This window comes from Drosophila takahashii, chromosome 3R (assembly GCF_030179915.1).
Source record: "Drosophila takahashii strain IR98-3 E-12201 chromosome 3R, DtakHiC1v2, whole genome shotgun sequence".
NCBI lineage: Eukaryota > Metazoa > Arthropoda > Insecta > Diptera > Drosophilidae > Drosophila > Drosophila takahashii.
Window position 1 is genome coordinate 15,591,171 of NC_091681.1, and position 18,421 is coordinate 15,609,591.

General features: G+C 39.6%; 1 protein-coding gene and 1 long non-coding RNA gene across 4 annotated transcripts in view; one reads left to right on the plus strand and one right to left on the minus strand.

Annotated features, from left to right (window-relative positions):
* Nucleotides 1-18,421, minus strand: part of kmr (kramer) — a 54,903-nt gene that overhangs the window by 22,981 nt on the left and 13,501 nt on the right. For 2 of the 3 annotated variants that reach the window (XM_070217756.1, XM_070217754.1), the window contains one exon: nucleotides 9,095-9,190. The gene's annotated coding sequence lies outside the window, so the exon portion shown is untranslated. Of the gene's footprint in view, nucleotides 1-9,094; nucleotides 9,191-14,225; nucleotides 14,756-18,421 lie in introns of those variants that run through there. The other variant, XM_070217755.1, reaches the window with a different exon arrangement.
* LOC138913643 (uncharacterized) lies at nucleotides 14,682-16,393 on the plus strand. The gene is made up of 3 exons (XR_011419454.1): nucleotides 14,682-14,807; nucleotides 14,866-15,870; nucleotides 15,944-16,393. It is a non-coding gene; the product is annotated as an uncharacterized lncRNA (long non-coding RNA).

The window sequence follows — 18,421 nt, forward strand, 5'->3', positions numbered from 1 at the left end:
GGCTGCCTTGCAGCTTCTTGATGTTGCAACATTTTCCCGCTTTTCGGTTGACAGACGCCGCTAATGTGAGCATGAAAAATTACCACAGAAATATTTTATGCACACAACGGGGAGGGCACAAGAATGTGCCAAAAAAATATGTGCATATAAATGGCCCACATATTCTATACCTACATATAATGTATGCCATGGTGAATATTATGCTGAAAGTTGATATAAATTTGGCATCCGGCCAGCACGGCCCCAAAAACTACGGGGCCGATGGTTATGATACACAGCATATTATGCTTATTTATATAACAAATTACAATAGGACCGATTAGAGGTCATCTGGCCAATGTGTGTGTTTATTCCGAAACTGGAGTTCCCCAGGAAATTTCCCTTTTGTTCCGCCTTTTATTTGCTCTCACTCATATGCATATGTTCAAATATTTAAAAGCTGACCGAAAATGATGATGATGAACGGCTAAACTATGTCGATAATCGAGCTTCCATTAACTTTGTTTGGCATTTGATTGGCATGCGAGTTTTCCCAATTTCGATCGGGAATTTCAATAAAATCGCGCATACGACCTGTGGTATGCGCAGTGGAATTCCATTATCTCTGATAGCTTTTTGTGATACGTATAATTATAATTTCAGGTCGTGACCGCCTGTCAGGTCATAAGTATATCTTGATGGGGGTTTTGATAGGATAGGACTTTTGCCTACTTTTCGGGGACCTGTTTATTTTTAGCTGGAATTTAATTGCTGTGACATATGCAACAGCCTGTCTGTCAACCACACACACCTCTAAAGACCGGAGACACACCTGCTTGGGGAGTTGACCCGCAATCCAGCCACCAACTGTCCGCAATGACGTCATTACCACCAACGACAAGTGCCACTCAGGCCGAGGGGAGAAGGGAAAAGGGAGAGAAGGTAGCCAACAGCCAAAAACTTCCACCAGGCCACTTCACATTGAATTGGCCATAGTCAGAGTCGGAAAAGGCGGCCCACTGAAACTGGCCAACTTAATTAGTATTGAGACCTGCCCCCTTTTTTCTCCTCGTTTTTCCTCCCGCGACTCTTGTAATACGCTAAGTGCAATTATAAATAGTCATCAAGCAAAAGATTCGAAAGTAGTTAAAGCTCTAGAAAACCCAAGTGGAGCAATAAATAATGTGAGAAAAGTACAACAAAACTTGGGTGGGTCGGTCTGGTATGGGTAGGAAAAATCAATAAACAAGAAAAGCGAAAAGTTGAGATACAGAAAGAAGACGGCAAATATCTGAGCGCCCGGCTGAAAGTGTGACAAACTTCGGGAACATTGGGGAGAAGTGGCCCACCTATTGAGATACACATAGATCGAACAACACGGAAAAAAACTTAGGTTCCAGGAACACTACTTATATGTGGAAAGAAAACATTGTCAATGAAAGTGGTTGGTATTTTGTAAGTCTTTTCCTTGAAATTCACTCTTATTTATAAGAAAAAGGGGTTACAAAATACTAGACCAACTTTAAAGACATTCTATCTTATTTCTCTCTCTGCAAAAACCTTCTTGTGTACTTTTGGTTTTTATTTTTCGCCATTTTCTTGAAAGCCCTCTGGGTATTTGGCACATCATGACCTTGCCAGTTGATGAGTTGCCTTGCCTTTGATGAGTTGTCAATGGGCGGAGATACAAACACAAGGAGATATGTTAAGGGTATGCGAATTTGGGCCAAAAGTGTTGCATAATATTTGCCCGAGGCTAGAATGGCCGGTACTTTAACAAATCGCCTCGGCTCACACGTCATTTTAAGAGGGGCGCAAAAATGTTTGCTTATTGCTTATTGATCTTCCTGGGCAGTCAACCGATTGTAAAATTTGCATTTGCATTCCGCAAAACAATTGAAAGCAATTAAACTCAAATCAATCATTAAATTGAGTGTGTGAGTGTGTGTGCTGTGTGTTTGTGTGCATGTATGAGTAGCGGATAATGCTTAATGGCATTCGACGGCAATCTGTTTTTGCAGGCGATGCATTAAGCTGAAATCATAACGATTCTGTGGCCGATGGCTAGCATAAATCAGAAATGGATCGATCCCTGGTTTTGGGTTATTAATTGAAGCCGGCATTGTTGGTGGATTGTTTCCAAGAGCTCGGGGCTTCGCAGTTACCTGACCTGCCATCGGAAATTGGATTTTGGTCCAAAGTTCAAGTTTCGAAAGATGCAATATGCAAATGGTATGGGTATGGGTATGAGGCTTTGGTTTACTGAATACTTTGCCAAGTATGATGGAATCAAAGTTTTGTTTAAACAACATTTAAGCCCGGCAGCAGCAACATCAGCCGCCCCAATTCAAACTTGCACACTTGATTTGCCAGACAGTGTGTGCTCTTGAAGAAGAACAACGGCTGTTGGGTTAGGTTAGAGCACCGCACCCCCTTCCCCGTCACCTCTCTCAACCCAAAACAACATCCCAAACATTCCGACGAGGAGGTCCTCGCAACAAGGCATAAATATTCATGGGTATAGTTGTACGAGGAGGGCGAACGAGAGGGACACATTGAGATGGATAGAGATGCACACGGACAGATGCCTCAATATAGCCGGATTATACAGGGAAAAATCAAGGAGTGCTATATAAAATTAACTAATTAATATTGGTTATTAAAATATAATTTTTTTTTAAAATTATTAAATAAATATGCAAAATAAGACTGATTTGATCTATTCAATATATTTGTTTAAGGAACAGTATAATATCTCAAAAAATTATTTATATTTTATTGTTTGTTAAACAAAAAATGGTATATATAAAAACAACATTTGTAAACATTTTGCAAATTAAAAATATCAATTTTTTAAAATTACAATATTCCTTATCAAAAATCTACCGGAAGATGTATTCTTTATTTATTTAGTACCCCCTATTAGGAAATAATAACTGTAGCAAAAAGCCAGTTCTAATGAATCCATTTGAAATCTCAATTTATAGGGCTATTCTAGGCAGCTTTCTAGTTTGGCTCAGTGTGTTTATGTATGCGTCAACTTCTGCCCAGAATGACACTTGATGATGGAGATTTTGTTGCTTTCACTTTTGTCGTCCTAGTAGTGGGTTGTTGTCCTTAGAGCCTCTGACTTGATTGGCATAGAAGCCAAACGAGCGGAGAGCAACAGACGTGCATGCATCGTCATCATCACCATCATCATCCTCCTCCTGGTGGGTGCAATACCATTCTATCTCGCTGTAACCCACAATCAGGAGCCCGGGCACGTCCTTCTCGAGGAGCAGCGAAGGCGTCAATGCAGCCCAGGCGGCAAAAAGGACAGCAACGCGGCGCGTTCTCTGTCTCCAAGGTGATTATCAATGGCACGGATGCCTATATCCTGGCGCCGAAAGGAAGCCAAAGTTCAGCATTAGGGGAAAATCGCTAAGTGAGCGTGGGAAGCTGAATAAGTCATTGAAGGAAAATTTCATCAGGCCATCACGGGAGCTCGCTGGCATTTCGCTAATGCTCGCTTTCATTTGCGACTCGCACAAGTTAAAAATTCAAATCAAGGCAAGGACGCAAAGAGTTTATCAGGGAAACATGAGCGATGGCAATGGCGGCTGTCATTCATGTTGCATACTAATTTAAATACGTGGCACGCACAGGGGAAGGAAAAGCGGGGTGGGGGGGAGAGAACGCAGGAGGAAAACCTGGAAAATCCTTCCCACTCACTCACTCACTCGCATCCAGAATGCGGTGCTGTTACCCATTTCCGCTTCTGGCAGCAGCACAAAAGCCACTCGAGTCCTTGCCTCCAGGATGTGTGCCATGTTTATGGCTGCCTCTCACTCACTCCCTCTCTCTGTCTCCCTTTCCCCATTTCCCTCGCGCTCGGAAAAAACCCTCCTGGAAACAAAGACAAGCAAAAATATTTTGCCGTTTTTAGTTGTCGCAAAAAGTTTGCTTTTTTGTGTGTCGGTACTATGTGTTTGGGTTCGAGCGCTTTTGTTTATTGTGTATTTGTTTGGCATTTTCTTGCACAGCTTGTCGGGAATAGGAATAGGGCAAAAAAAATGTAACACGAGTTGACCAAAAATAGGGACAAAAGCATATCGAAGGCCATAAAGGAGTACGGACACCACTAAAGCTGGATTTTCGGTATTGTTTGCTGCTTTTGTAATGGGAATTACGTTGAGTTTGGCGAGTTCTGCGGGGCTATAAATATCTCTATAAGAGGATAATATCTGGGAAAATTAAAAAAGAAAATAACAGTTAAGTTCCCTAAAATAATTCCTTTAAGGGAAACCCGTAACATTAAAGTTATTAAATATTTGTTAAAAAGTAATATAAAATGTGTAATTTGTTTACTTTTGCTTTCATCTACTGTAGTAAAACACTTCAAAGAATCTTCTTAAGGAATCTTTAATTCTTCGACCCACCCACATTTCGCATAATATATTTTATCCCACGCTGCATTGTGGAATTTCCTTTTTTATTTACAGCCAGTTTCTTTTACTTATATAGTATGTATGCTCCCCCATTTCGTTGCGATATTTGTTGTTTTCCTTTTCGGCTGTTCAGTTCTTGTGTACAATATATATATATTTGGGTCTCGTTTCGAGTATGGGTATTTGTCTGAAGGGAAACCGATGTCCCACCCGTCCATTCAGTCCATTGTATATAAATGCAAATTGTTATTGATTATGCTCCACATAAAACTATAAAAGACATAAGAACACTCTGTCACAAACACGAGCACTGAGATATCCTGCGCCATGTGCAGGGTTCCTACGATTCGTGAGCCATAATAAATTTGAACATTTGCAACTTTTGACCCACAGCAAGAACCTTTGTTTGGTTCCTTTTGAATTTTTCCTGGAATTTATTCAGAGTAAATTCAATGAGGAGACCTGGCAATACAGACAATTTTCATTTGCACGCCAGTTTAGGCCATAAACCGAAATATCACCCATACGCCCCGATGGCCGACCATAAATCCATTTCGAAAATGCATTTTGACTGCTTGACTTTCCGCTTAGAAGGAGTCGAAGGAGCCCAAAGTTCGGGCTGTCTCATGCATTATACACAGTAAGAAAATTCTTGGAAATTCTAGATTGACCCCGAAAAGTAATTAACTTAATATTTTCACAAATATTTGGTCGGCAGAAGGTTATGTTCGATCATGACCTACTTCATAACGAAAGTTCCAATGTTAAAGTCAAAAAGTTATGGTTATTTTCTCAATGTATGAGGCCGCCGCCTGGCTGTCATGCAGAGTTTGGCAAACAGTTTGCTTGCGGCTGCACAACTCAAACAGTTTAGCAAAAACTTTTGCCACTGACATTTGCCCCGACAGCAGAAGTTGTTGCCCCTCGCCGCGCAGGTGGAAAAAGTGGCGGTTAAATCGGTGACGCAGGGACATAATGACTTCTGTAATTACGACCCCGCCCCCCTTTCTACCCCTTGGAAGATATATCTTCCTGCCTCTCAGCCCGCCGGCTTGCAATTACCTGCTGAATCGGCTGTCCAACTTTTAATTGCTGAGGCATGCAAAACTCAAAATCAGCAGCAATCCGCGGAACACGCACCAAATTAAGTGGATTTAAGGAGGTTGAGGAGACACATCCAGCTGATTGCAGTTGCAATTGCAAGTGGAATCCCAATTGCAATTGCAGTTTCGTGTGCAAATCTAATTTTACACTGCACTGCGAGGGGCCTGAGAAAATTGCCAAATGAAATGCACAACATCTCGAATCTGGGTGCCGCAGCCGCGGAATTAGGCAAGGCCATTATAAAATTATGAAAAATTATGAAATTGCGAAAATTGAAAAGCGGAGGATGGCAAGTCATGTGAGAAATCGGGCATACAGACCCCCATTCTCACTCTCTCTCTTTCGAAAGCGATGTGGAAATGGGAAAATGGGCGAGAGTTGTAATTTTCATTTCACCTGGAAATGTGGGATGTGCCTGTACTGAACTCATCTATTATTTAATTTAAGTCAAACACAATTATCTGGGAATAATTTTGCGGACAACACCCAACATACAGAAAGTAGAAAATTCTTTGATGGGGGCCAACCGCAGAGAACTTTCGCTTTCTGAAAAAGTTGTGCAGCTCTTTGGGACTCCTTTTCTAAAATCAATATTAAAACCCACATTAAAGTTGGTACCTACTGCATTTAATGTGCTTACAAAATTATTTATCTTTTATTATAATAAAAGCCAATTTAAGGGAAGATTGCTTGAGACCTTAATAAAAGCCAAAAACTACATAGAATTTATATGACTTTTACTATTATCATAGTTTATAAAGAACTCTGAACCTATTGTTAAGGAATTACAGAAAGAGATTAAGTTCCGAGTTAATTAGTGAACGCACGCACACAATACCTTTTTACAACAAATATTATTCCAAATATTCTGCAAAGTTTGCGTGAGACTTGAATAAAAGCCAGAGCAAGCGATTAAAATGTGGAATACATTGATATTTGTATTCTTACAATGTTTTATGGAAATTTCCCAACATTTGAGAGATTAGCTTGTGAGAGACTTTAAAAGTTGGCTGGAACAGTAAGCCCCAACTGGAAATCCAATTTCAATGGACAGTGTCCACACTCAGGGCTCTATGGTCACCATTTGAATACATGGCTGGCCACAGATGGGGTTCGAAAAGGGGTAGTTTAATTGAATAAACCGTAGTAAACCGCCTGACGGGCTTTTCATTCAATTTACCATCGAACACGGGCTGGGCGCTCCCCTCTTTTACAAGCGCCAATTAGTCGAATTAATGCTCGAAATTTGATTTGTATTAAGCGCTCGGCGGTGTGGCAACCATGTGGCAGGATACGTGTGGCCAGGAGTGGCACATCCTTGCCAGCCATGTTTCTGCCTTCTGCATAATAATATCGCCGGCAAAATATGTAGATACATTTTTCAAATAACTTATTCATTACAGAGGAGCCAGAGCCAGCAGAGGTGTGTGTGCTTGTAAATTATTCGCTTTCAGGCATAATAAATTGCTTTAAAAAGGAGCCGCCAAGCGAGCTGCCAAAGATAGCAGAGAACTTGGCAACAATTTAGTTGCCTTTTGTCCTCGTTGTTGCCACATTCTGCAGGTGCCGCACCGCTTTGTGTGTATTTCCGCCTGCCGCCCACACAAAAACAGTCCCACTCATGTGTCGCCGAAAAAAAAGGATTTTCGAAAGGCAAGAAGGATGCCGAAAGAGGGGCATACACTCGGAAAAATAAAGGTTCTTATAGTTATACTAGAAATAATAACTATATCCGTAGTTGAATTAAAACAATATTAATAAATAATAATAAAAAATCATCATAAATGATTAAAAATCCGTCTTGTTAATGCTTTGCATACTTCTGAAAATCTCTTTCCATTTCAACCTCTTTTTCCTGATTTTATAGCAACTTTGGCTAGGATTGGGGTCGCAAAACGAGTACTTTCTGGTCAAAGTAAGCCGCACAGGTCCTAAAGTTTCAGACGGAGGTGAGGTCCTGATGGAAACGTAGGCTTTCACTGGCCAAAACTTTAGTGCTTGCGGTGTCCAAGTGGACGGAGTAAGCCCCAAACAAGAAGGTAAAGGTGGACAGCGCTCGAAAGTCCGCCCACTTTAGGACTGAGCAGGAGGGCGGAATAAGAACTCAGCTTTCAGAATTCAGGACTCAGGACTAAGGACCATAGACTATGGACTATGAACACTGGACTCGGCTCCACATCTCGGCTAAAACATTCACGAAACGACTGAAATGACGACGACGACGAAGGTTTTCTGGTCTGGTCTGGTCTTCGTGAGTCGCAGCGCTCCGTTTCTGGCACATAATCATTTACATAATATACGTGAGCACCATCAGCACGACCACAGCGAACTCGAAGGAGCAAAACAACAACGACAGCAGAAGGATAATTTCACTCTCGCAGGACGCGAAACGATTTTTGGCCAAACTTCATGTGAGTGCGTCGGTTTGTGGGTGAAAATAATGCCACGTTTATGTAACGCTACGAAGCGCGCACAATTTCTAATTCATTTTTACTTTTTCCGCTATTTTTTTCGTTTTGTTGGGATTGCGCGTGGCACCGAGCCAGCCCCGCCCACCGCCTCCTGCGCCTGCCGCCTCCCGACGCGCTGCCGTTTAATGCGTTTCTGGCCAACTTTCGACGAGGAGCGCGCGTTCTGGGCCACAAAAGGTTCGTTGGGAGACTGACTTGGGAAGCGCGAGTTTGCGTCGCTCGGCTGCAAGCTCGGCAAAAAGGACACACAGCTGACGAGAGGAGTTGCGAGTGAAAGCTGCGGGTCGGAAAGCTCAGGCGAAAGCTTCGAGGGTGGATCAAAAAGATATCTTTAGGAAATAAAATTACAGAGAAAAAAAGGACTAACTTGATGTCACTAAGCAATGCTAAAAAAAATGAGGAAATTTATTTGAAAATAAAAACGGGAAATCAAGAAAACATAGTACAAATCTTTAGGTTTCGATAATTCAGCTCTTTTTAGCTTTTATGAAAAATGAAGTATACGACTAGTGGTCTAGTCTAAATTCCAATTTGGATCCCATCTTTTAATAATATATTTTTAAAAACTTTCACAAAAATGTTATCTTTTAGGCTGAGCTTTCCTTTTGATTATTTATCCCAGGTTACCTTTTTTATTACTATTTGCCACGAATGCAACGTGTTCGTATCAAAAGTAGTAAAATCACTCAAAGTGATTCCGAGTGAAAGCTCTCAGGGCAGCTCACATGGCCCCCACATGCCACAAAACCTGAAGCCACCCCTACCACCCTTGGTTTTCTTGTGTTTATGCAAAAAGCATCAGCAAAGGTGAAGCTTTTATTTCTAATTTAGCCCCAAAATACAGTGAAGAAACTCCGACAGCATGAAAATGAGTTATGGACAGATACAAAGTATATCCGTCGGCTGATGAAGCCTCGGAAGCCTCTGAAGCCAATGATGCCGAGAGGGAAGAGCTAGAGTCACGGGACCATTTTTCAGCTGGGAGCGCGTGCGAGGTCATAAAATCGGTGCTAATGCCAATAATCCAAGACGTCTGGGGCTGTCGGCTTTAATTATTATCGAAGCGCATGCGAGGCCAATTAAGTGAACCTAGTCTAACTAATAACTCACCTCTGGGTTTGGGTTCAGGTTCAGTTTCAGTCGATGTGTTTTTGGCCAATAGACTCAATAGTCGGTCGTTTCCGTCATCATCATCGTGGGGAATTGCTGCAAAGAGAATTCGAAAGCAGAAGGTAGACATTAGTATGCAGTCGATGTGGTTTGGGTTGGTTTTAAGGTCCTACTGGCAAACTACTGGGAAATCGTGTAAAAAAACGCATATGTCAATTAAAATCCTATAACAAAAGGCAAGCGACAAACAAGAGACAACAGAAGTCAGCTTCGATTCCGACTAACCAACACACGGCACACAAATCGCAGCACGCAAATGCAAAGTGATGCGTGAGGGTGAAAGAGTGGAAAGTGCTGGGTGGATGGTATTGGTATTCCCCCCGAGGAAAGGTAATGGCACTCTGTTACCACTCTTGCTCACACAGGTCACGTGCGGGCAAAACGACAAAACACGCGCTTCCCAGTGAGCCGCATTTCGAGTTCAGTTCGAATCGGTTCGACATGTTTTACATGCACCCAAAAAAAAGATAACTAACTTTGTACCATTACTATGTTAATTAATAGGGAAAATAATCCCATATTTAGCCAACAAATAATCGCTTATGCTTAACATTAAAAAATGTGGAATACATAATGGTAAATAATAAGCTTACCACTTAAAGTATACAGGGAAAAAATTGACAAAAGATCAGATTGATATGTGCAGATAAATTTTATTTTTCAATGGATAAGTTTGATAGGAATAAATAAAATGTTTATCTTACTTTACATTAGTTGTTCAAAAAATACTAAAGTTTGTATTTTAAAATATTTTTTAATTTTTTTTAAATAACTTAATCAAAATTTCAAATTGATATGTTTAAATCATAAACTTTACATTGATCATATCGGCTCATATCATACTTTTATCAAATCTAAGAATTATAAAAATTATTAGAACATTTTATTTAACCTTTTTTAGATCCATTAAATTTAGAACAAAAATTAATTAACTTTAATTTTGAATAGTGTAAAAAATTCAAATTGGCTTAGCCAACAAAAACTGGTGAATGAAAACGGAGAGTCGATTGCTATAAAAATGCATTTACCTTTCAGAAGTTCGGACACTGCGCTGAATGGCCAAATTGAATGGAAAATTGTAGTCCAAAACGAATGTAAATCAAATGTGTGTTAGGAAATGAGTTTGGCAATTGAATTAGCATTTAATCAAAGAAATTGGGTCAAAGTCAAATTAATAAAAGGCTGGCATTAAGGGCTTGGCATATGCCATTTAACAATTATAATTGAAGCTTTTCCCTCTGAACTTTCACAGCCAATTTGCCGGAGGTCAGACTTCAGTTGCAATTACTTGTCCGGCTGTCTGTGGGTGCAATGTGGATCTGTATGAGTGTGTTTGTGGAATTGGAAACAATTAGCAAAGTGTGCAGGAGATTTAGAGCGGAATGTCATAGCCCTAATTGCCCAGGAGCACACACTCCCACACACTAACACACGCGAGAGGGTAGCAAGGACATAGAGGCGAATTTAATGCCGGAGACATGCAAAAATTACATCCTCAATTGCAGGAGCAGACGCCCGTCGTTGTCACTCTCACACAAAAGCGCCCAAATTCAATAAACAAGGCGCTCGTGCGGCCAGGATACACTGTCTTCCGTCTCACTCCTCTCCCTCTCTGTCTCTTTTTAGCTGGCCAACAGGCCGTGAGAATACTTTACACTATACAAAATTATGACTAGTTACACATTTTTGATTCTTTAACATTTAAATTTTCTTAAAATCTCCATCTCTCATTCTTAAAAAAAAGTAATTTACTATTAAAGCACTAAAATATCAGGACATTACTTAGAATAAATATCATTTAAAGCCTTTTTGAAAAAAATTACTTTATTGTTGATAGGGGTCGTAAGTGGTATGAGTTTTACTTTAAAAATCGGTTTTTATCATTTAGTTTTAAGTTAAACTCGGTAAGTAATCTTTAATCTGGGGGTTTTATTTATTTAATGATTTTACAACTTGTAAAAAAAATCAAGTTACATTGTAATTTATACATTAAAATAGGTTTTGATCTTATCAAGTAATTATAATTTTCCAAATCAGCTAAGATAAATCCATAATGATTAAACCAACCATATTAAATACTTAGAAAATAAAGCCATACTCAAGTAGAACCAAGTATAATATTTTTCGTGAGTGCTGTGAAGCTGTTTGGATTCCATAGTTGGAGACAATGTTGGTCATGAGCGGGTGGCTCGAAAGCAAAACGAAATCAATTGCACTTGCGAAGCACTTGCTCCCCCGAAAAGTAGGCAATATAAATTTGAGCACAGCTGCCATGCGTCACCCACGCACACAGACAAGGAAAGCACTCACACACACACAGAGAGAGATCCTGGTACAGATACAGAGGCACACACACATTAAGCCATTAGTCAGTGGTCAGAAAACGACAGCAACATGGAGGCAACATCGATTTGGTCGCGTTTCTGCGTGCAGCAGAATTCAATTGAAATCTACACAATGGCCACACATGCGTGGGTTAAGCCATGAAAATGGCTATATTCCCTTGGAACCCCCATTTTCCGCACCCTTACCCTCCGCACCTTTCCCCCACCGAACTCAACTGAAACCCATTGAAGTGAGTGTGCAGCCAGGCAGCGGAGTAAACTGCACGCTCCATTGAACGGCTAGCGGGCAACGTATTTCGCCAATTACGGCAACCACCTTTGACAGTTGGCCAGGAGGAAAGCCGGCCCAAACGAGGCCAGAACCCAAACCAGAAACCAAAACCAGAAACGGCCACATCGGGGCATCTTAAGGTGGCAATTGATTGTCGTAAACAATGGAGTCTGATTTACTGGAGAGTGCCGCTCGGACAGGCGGTAAGCTGATTTAAATTATCGCACTTGTGGGCTATTTCGGTCTAGGTACCTTGCCTATTCACTATACATTGAGTTCAATTGGGCCCAAAACACCTGGCCAACAAATGGTTTGGCTTTGAGTAAATTATAACTATCTCTCATGCTTATAATTCCCCAGGCAAATTATCGAAAATGTCTTGGATTACCCATTGATGCATTAAAGCTTTCAGAGCTGCATGATTAAGAAAGTTATCATTGGAAACTTTTTAGCCAATGCAAATTTATACCACTTAAGGGATAATTGAAATAATTTTGTAGCGCAATTGGGCCCATTATTGAGAAATGTTCATAGTACCTAATATCAATCAAAATTGATTGCAATTCATTATAGAGATATGATAATATCAATAGAATGTTTGTAGAATGTCATCTGCAATTTAGTTACTATATTAGTAGAGATTATTAAAGGTTTTCAAGAAATAGTAAAAGGTAAAATCACAGAAAACGTATTTAAGTTAGAAACTTGTTCTCTTGGGGCAGCCATTAAATATTCAATAGTATTCCCTGCCGTCATAATCCCGTTTAACCCGGAGGAATTCATTAACCCTTGTCAGCGGCCAGGGGTTCGTTGAACCCTTCCTCACTTTTTTCCCGGCAAAGTGTTGCTGTCAATGCAGCAGCCTAATGCATAATTAAGTGCGCCTGTGTGAGTTCGTATCTGTGTTTGCTGAGTGTGCAATGTGCAAGTGTGCGTAAATCGCTGCACCTCGTTGGCGATTTTATTTTTTTTATTTCTGTATTTTCCAGGCAATGGCTGACACACTTAAAAGACTGCAACTTAAAGTTGCAATCTCAGAGCCTCGATTTAAAGCCCGTTAATACAAAAGTCACGTTCATGCTGTTAAAGTGGCCGCAGAAAAACAGAGAAATAGCATCTGCTTTTCGCATTTGACATTTTGCCCAGCCATCGGCATCGGCAGGCAACTTTGTATGGTAACAACATGATTTGCGTTCACAAATTGCCGGCAACTTCCGTTCATTCCGTTGAATTTCACCCCAAGGCAGCCGCCGGGCTTTAGTTTTTAGATCTCTGCAGATTGTATCTGCAACTACATCCTCATTACCCGTTGCCTTTGGATTGATTTGCCCATCAATTTGCCTCATTGATGGCTCTTTAAAGTGGGTCAAAAGGTGATTTTACCCCGCCAACCCCTTTCCCCTGCCATTTGGCTAATTTCCAAGGCTTTTGCGGTTGGTGTTCGGTGTTTGGTGTTCGCTGTTCGGTGTTGTGAAAATGCCAATTGCCAGTTTCCCATCAAATTGCTGGATCGCTACCGGAAAATATGTACACTTCAACGAGGCAATGATAATCGCTCCAAACTTGAACTTGATCTTGAATGCAAAACGGTTCCATATGCCCGGCCATGCATGCATACGCCCATCTGTATCTGTTCACTCCGCCCGATTATATCATATTTTCCTACGCATTTCCACTCCACTTAATGCCAAATTATCTGCAGTGGCAGTCGCGTGTTTTGTCTGTACATTTTGATTGTTTTTTCTGTATTTTTTTCTTTATTTTTGTTTGGCTTTTCAGCGCAGCTAAATGTTCCCCGGCTGTGCAGTGTTGCATGTCGCAGTGTGTGCTGTATTTTTTGTTATATTTCTTGTTTTTTGTTTTAGCTGCTACTTTTGCTGTGTACTTTACCTAGCCGTTTTTTGTATGCCTACCGCTGTGTGTGTTTTTGGCCGAACGGACGAACAAACAAGCGCACAATTAGAGCGCTCAAAGTCGCGTAACACTCGCCAAATGCCGGCAACTTGGCAAGTACGTAGAATGCCAAATGAGCAGCCGTTTAGTACGGATCTGCTAAAAATATGTATCGTTCAGATTCATATGGGGTATCAGGGGGTGTATTCCAGAAACTATAATTACTTATAATCAAGGGCAATACTAATTGAACTAGCCTTATCAAATTTCATTATGGTTTTATCTTATCTTATTATAGCTCTAATTTTTTCACAGATTAAAATTAATTCAGATTGTTTAAAAATATATTTAGGTAGACTTCTTTTTAATTTTATAATAAAACAAATTGAATTTAAAATTTAATTTATATTCACGTTATTTGGAATTTGATTTGGGTATGAAAACTATTGTTTAAATATATATTTAGGTAGACTTCATTTAAATTTACATACAAATAATAAAAATTGAATTTAAATTTTATTTATATATACTTTATTTTGAATTTTGTTTGAGTATAATTTACCAGATTTTCAGATTAAAGGGTGCCAAACTCGCCTTAACAATTTAGTTTGACTTCCTCTCTGCTTCAGTTGTTTTCGTTTTTTCCCCGTTTTCCAGTGTCCGTTTGCAATGTTAATTTTTCAGCTTTCCATTTCAATGAGCTGAATGACATTTTGTGCAAGGCAATGGCAAAACTAAACCAGACCAGATTGAACCAAGCCGTTGACAGCATGGCCACGATCTATCTATCTATAATATCATGGCTAAAGACTGGAGTGGGTAGAAAAAACAGAGTTGCGCAATTTATTGGCTCTGCACCTGCGCAACTTTGAGGGGATCGATATCGAAGTATTAAAGAACCGAGCTCAGCGAATCGAGGTGATCGTGCCGGTATTTTTGTGCTGAGCAATTTTGCTGTCGCAGCATTTGGCCGTGGTTCGATCTTCGGTTTTGCTAAGCTCACCTGACCACTAATGCCCCGGCAGTTCCGTTACCTTATATACACAATATGCCACGCTTCATCAGTTAATTTCCCGCTCGATCAGCACATTTTGTCCGCGCTTTGTATTACATTGGCTGCTCGACGAGAGAGCACCCAATAATGGTAAAGTAATACCCGCAATCAGCACTTTCTGCACTTTTTATCTCGGTCTCTCTTGCAGTCTAAGTTTCAGTTTCGTAGCCCAGTCAGTCAGTCGGAAATTGGCGGACAAGTAGCTCGCTTATCAGCTGCTTTCAAGTCACCAAAATCACGTTGCAAAATGCCAGCGACAAATTTGTTGAGGGGCCAAGTTGGAGAAGCCAATTCAACGGCCTTTGCAGCTGGCCGACGAAAATTGCATTGCCAAATCGTCTCAGTTTTTCCCAGGGATGCGACAGCTAGGCACTCGACAAAAAGTATACCTCTTTGGTATTTAATTACTATTAAATTTTATTATTTATTAATATATTAATTGGAACTAAAATTGACAATTGAGAGTTTCGAGATTAACCATTTAAATACTTTTTATAATGACCGCCACATTTTAAATATTTTTTTTAAATAAATAAATTTTTAATGTTCTCAAATTTAAATTATTTTTCAAAACTGTGAGATTGGCATAAAACCTATAAAAAATATTTAAATTCAATATTTTTATCTTTGAACTCTATCCTTAACTTTACTTTTTATTTCCGTTATTTTACTTTTCTTAACTCTTAAGAAAATATAATTGATTGAATTCTTAATATTTTATACTAGAACCTTGTTATGGCTTATAAAGAAGTTTATGTATTATTTATTTAATATTTTTAAGTTTTAAAATAATTTAATTCCATTGCGAGACCAATTTCTGGGAGTGCATCTTCAAGAGGCACTTGTCTGGAGTTCGTCGCTGCCATTTGTCATGCGATGCCGTTTTCGCTCCGTCTCGCATTTTCCACGGCTGCGGGAAATTGGCGCTGGCATTTGGGTAATTTTAATGAGCGGCGCTTGTAAGAATTTGCGACAATTTGACAGCAAATTGCCAGGGCAGCCCGCTACAAACTACTAAACTGCAACTGCAACTGCAACATCTGCGGGAGTGTCTGCTTAGAGTGACTGAACAAGGCATTTGTGTCAAAGTTTCCAGGCCTCTAAGTTGCAACATCGCGATGCGCTTATCAGCGGCAGGCAGTCGATTTGAAATGTGGGTCACGACGAGTGGTGATAACCGAAGCCAAATATTTGAAATGCGCTAGTAAATTGATTCCATTTAGCAGAATAAATCAACCAAATGATGTCGGTCCGGGGGCAAACTTAATAATGAGCTGCACTAGTTGCCCCATAAATAGACCTCAGTTCCACTGACAGTCGACGACCGCAGAGTGTTCCAAACATTTAGCCAAGCCACGCAATCCAAATCAAAATCCAGTGCGACGGAAAACGCGCCCTTTGCCACTTTATGTGCGGTCGGTCAGTCCCGAGGCCAGCCACAAATGTTACAGTTTGCTCAGAGTGCCACGCCCCCTAAAAGCCACACTTAGTGCCGCCGGGAGAGGTGTGGTAGTACACTGGGAAAAACAACTTAGGACCAACCAAATTTAAAATTTATAGCAATACGTCATTCACTTCTGCGACACCAATGACTAAAATTTAAATATCAGTAAAATTAAAATACGTATTGGACTTTTCTTGGGTTTCTTCTAAAAGCTTTTTTAAAACTTCCAATAAATATTACGATATTTTCTAAACAATTTTAAAGGCTTTCGGTTTTGATTTTACATTTATTAATAAAATGGTCAAATCTAAAATATTTTAACTGTAATTTCTGTAAGAAAACAAAGTGCTTAAAAAAAATACACTTTAAATACAATTTAATTATGCACTCATGATATTGCAGGTGAAAATTGTAGTTAGTAATAGAAACTAAAAAGATAATAGTATTTGTCCGAGTGTAACATTAACTGGGAGCGAAATCGATCAAACTTCTGAGCCGCGTTCGTGCAACTGCATAGATTTTGTGCAATGTTTGGCCAACGCAACGGCAACTGATTTACCACGGCTCGCGGCTGGAATTTCAGAGTGGTGAAGGGGAGGTGGGTGGTCTCCACCTCCCACCTAAAACTTTCCGCCACCCCCCTACTCATAAATGAAATCCCATTTGGACTTTCGCCCCCTGCAAACGCAAACGACCGTCGAATCGAAACGAAACGAGACGAATTTTATTCATGGCGCATTTGGTATAAACGGCGTTTACATATTGAAATCTCAAATCCGAAAATGTGAAATGTGGAAATCTCTGCAAATGGAAAGTCGCGGAGCAAACACACGCACATTCCCATGTGTGCCGAAGGGTTCGGGCTTATAAACTTGTTGTAAAATCTCATAAAATATGAACAGGAAAAAAAGATGGAAAATTTATTGACCATGCCAACGAAGATCAAATGCGCTTTCGAGCATCGAAATGATTTCTTTGGTTGCATTGCAAGTAGATTAAATTTTGTAATACTTTTCGTTACATATTCTGGAAAAGTAATTAGGCTATTACACTAGTTTACAGCCGAAATGCTCCCCAGCAATTGATGGCAAATTCTGTTAGTTTTAGACCCCTAGATCACGAAAATAGCACTAATTTTTTTTTCGATGGCACAGTTTTTTTTTAAAGATTTTTTACAGTTTGAAATGTTAAATTTCGGACTTTTTTCGAATTTCTTCTTATATCTCGGCAGATATCCACTTGGTTGAGCCAGTTTTAGTTTTATTTTAAAGTCAATAGATCAGAGCTTAACTTTGCCATACAGATTAATATGATTGGATGAGTAATGGCAGCGCAGAGGCTTGACAAAGATGAAAAATGTGTTTTTTGGTCGTCTGTAAGTCGGCTGTATATATCGTAAAAACTCGAAATAAATCCGTTGAAAAATCATAATGGGTACAAACTTAAAGTTTACATCCTACCGAATAGAACAAGCTGGATATGGCCCAAATCCATGGAAAACTGGATTTATGGTGGATTTTTAAAGTTCGGATTTTTCCACTTTTTTCGGTTGACAGAGTCCAAATTTAAGATTTATCATAGGCGGCGACATGTAAACAAAAATAATTGGTGTTGGCAGCCGGGTCACTAAATAGCTAAATCAGATATTTAAAAGCTAGAAAATTATTAAAGTGAATTTAATTTTTGAAATTAAGGTTACTTTTTTCATAAGAATGAACTATCCAAATGGATAGTACTTAATTAAAAATACTCACAGTCATAACGCAAGCAATTTTATATTTTTAAAGGAATTTTCAGAAATTAAATTTATTTTATAATTTTCTAGCTTTTAAATTTAGCTATTTTTTGATCCGGCTGCCGTCACCACTCATTTTTGTTTACATGACGCCGCCTATGATAAATCTTAAATTTGGACTCTGTCAACCGAAAAAAGTGGAAAAATCCGAACTTTAAAAATCCACCATAAATCCAGTTTTCCATGGATTTGGGCCATATCCAGCTTGTTCTATTCGGTAGGATGTACACTTTAAGTTTGTACCCATTATGATTTTTCAACGGATTTATTTCGAGATTTTACGATATATACAGCCGACTTACAGACGACCAAAAAACACATTTTTCATCTTTGTCAAGCTTCTGCGCTGCCATTACTCATCCAATCATATTGATCTGTATGGCAAAGTTAAGCTCTGATCTATTGACTTTAAAATAAAACTAAAACTGGCTCAACCAAGTGGATATCTGCCGAGATATAAGAAGA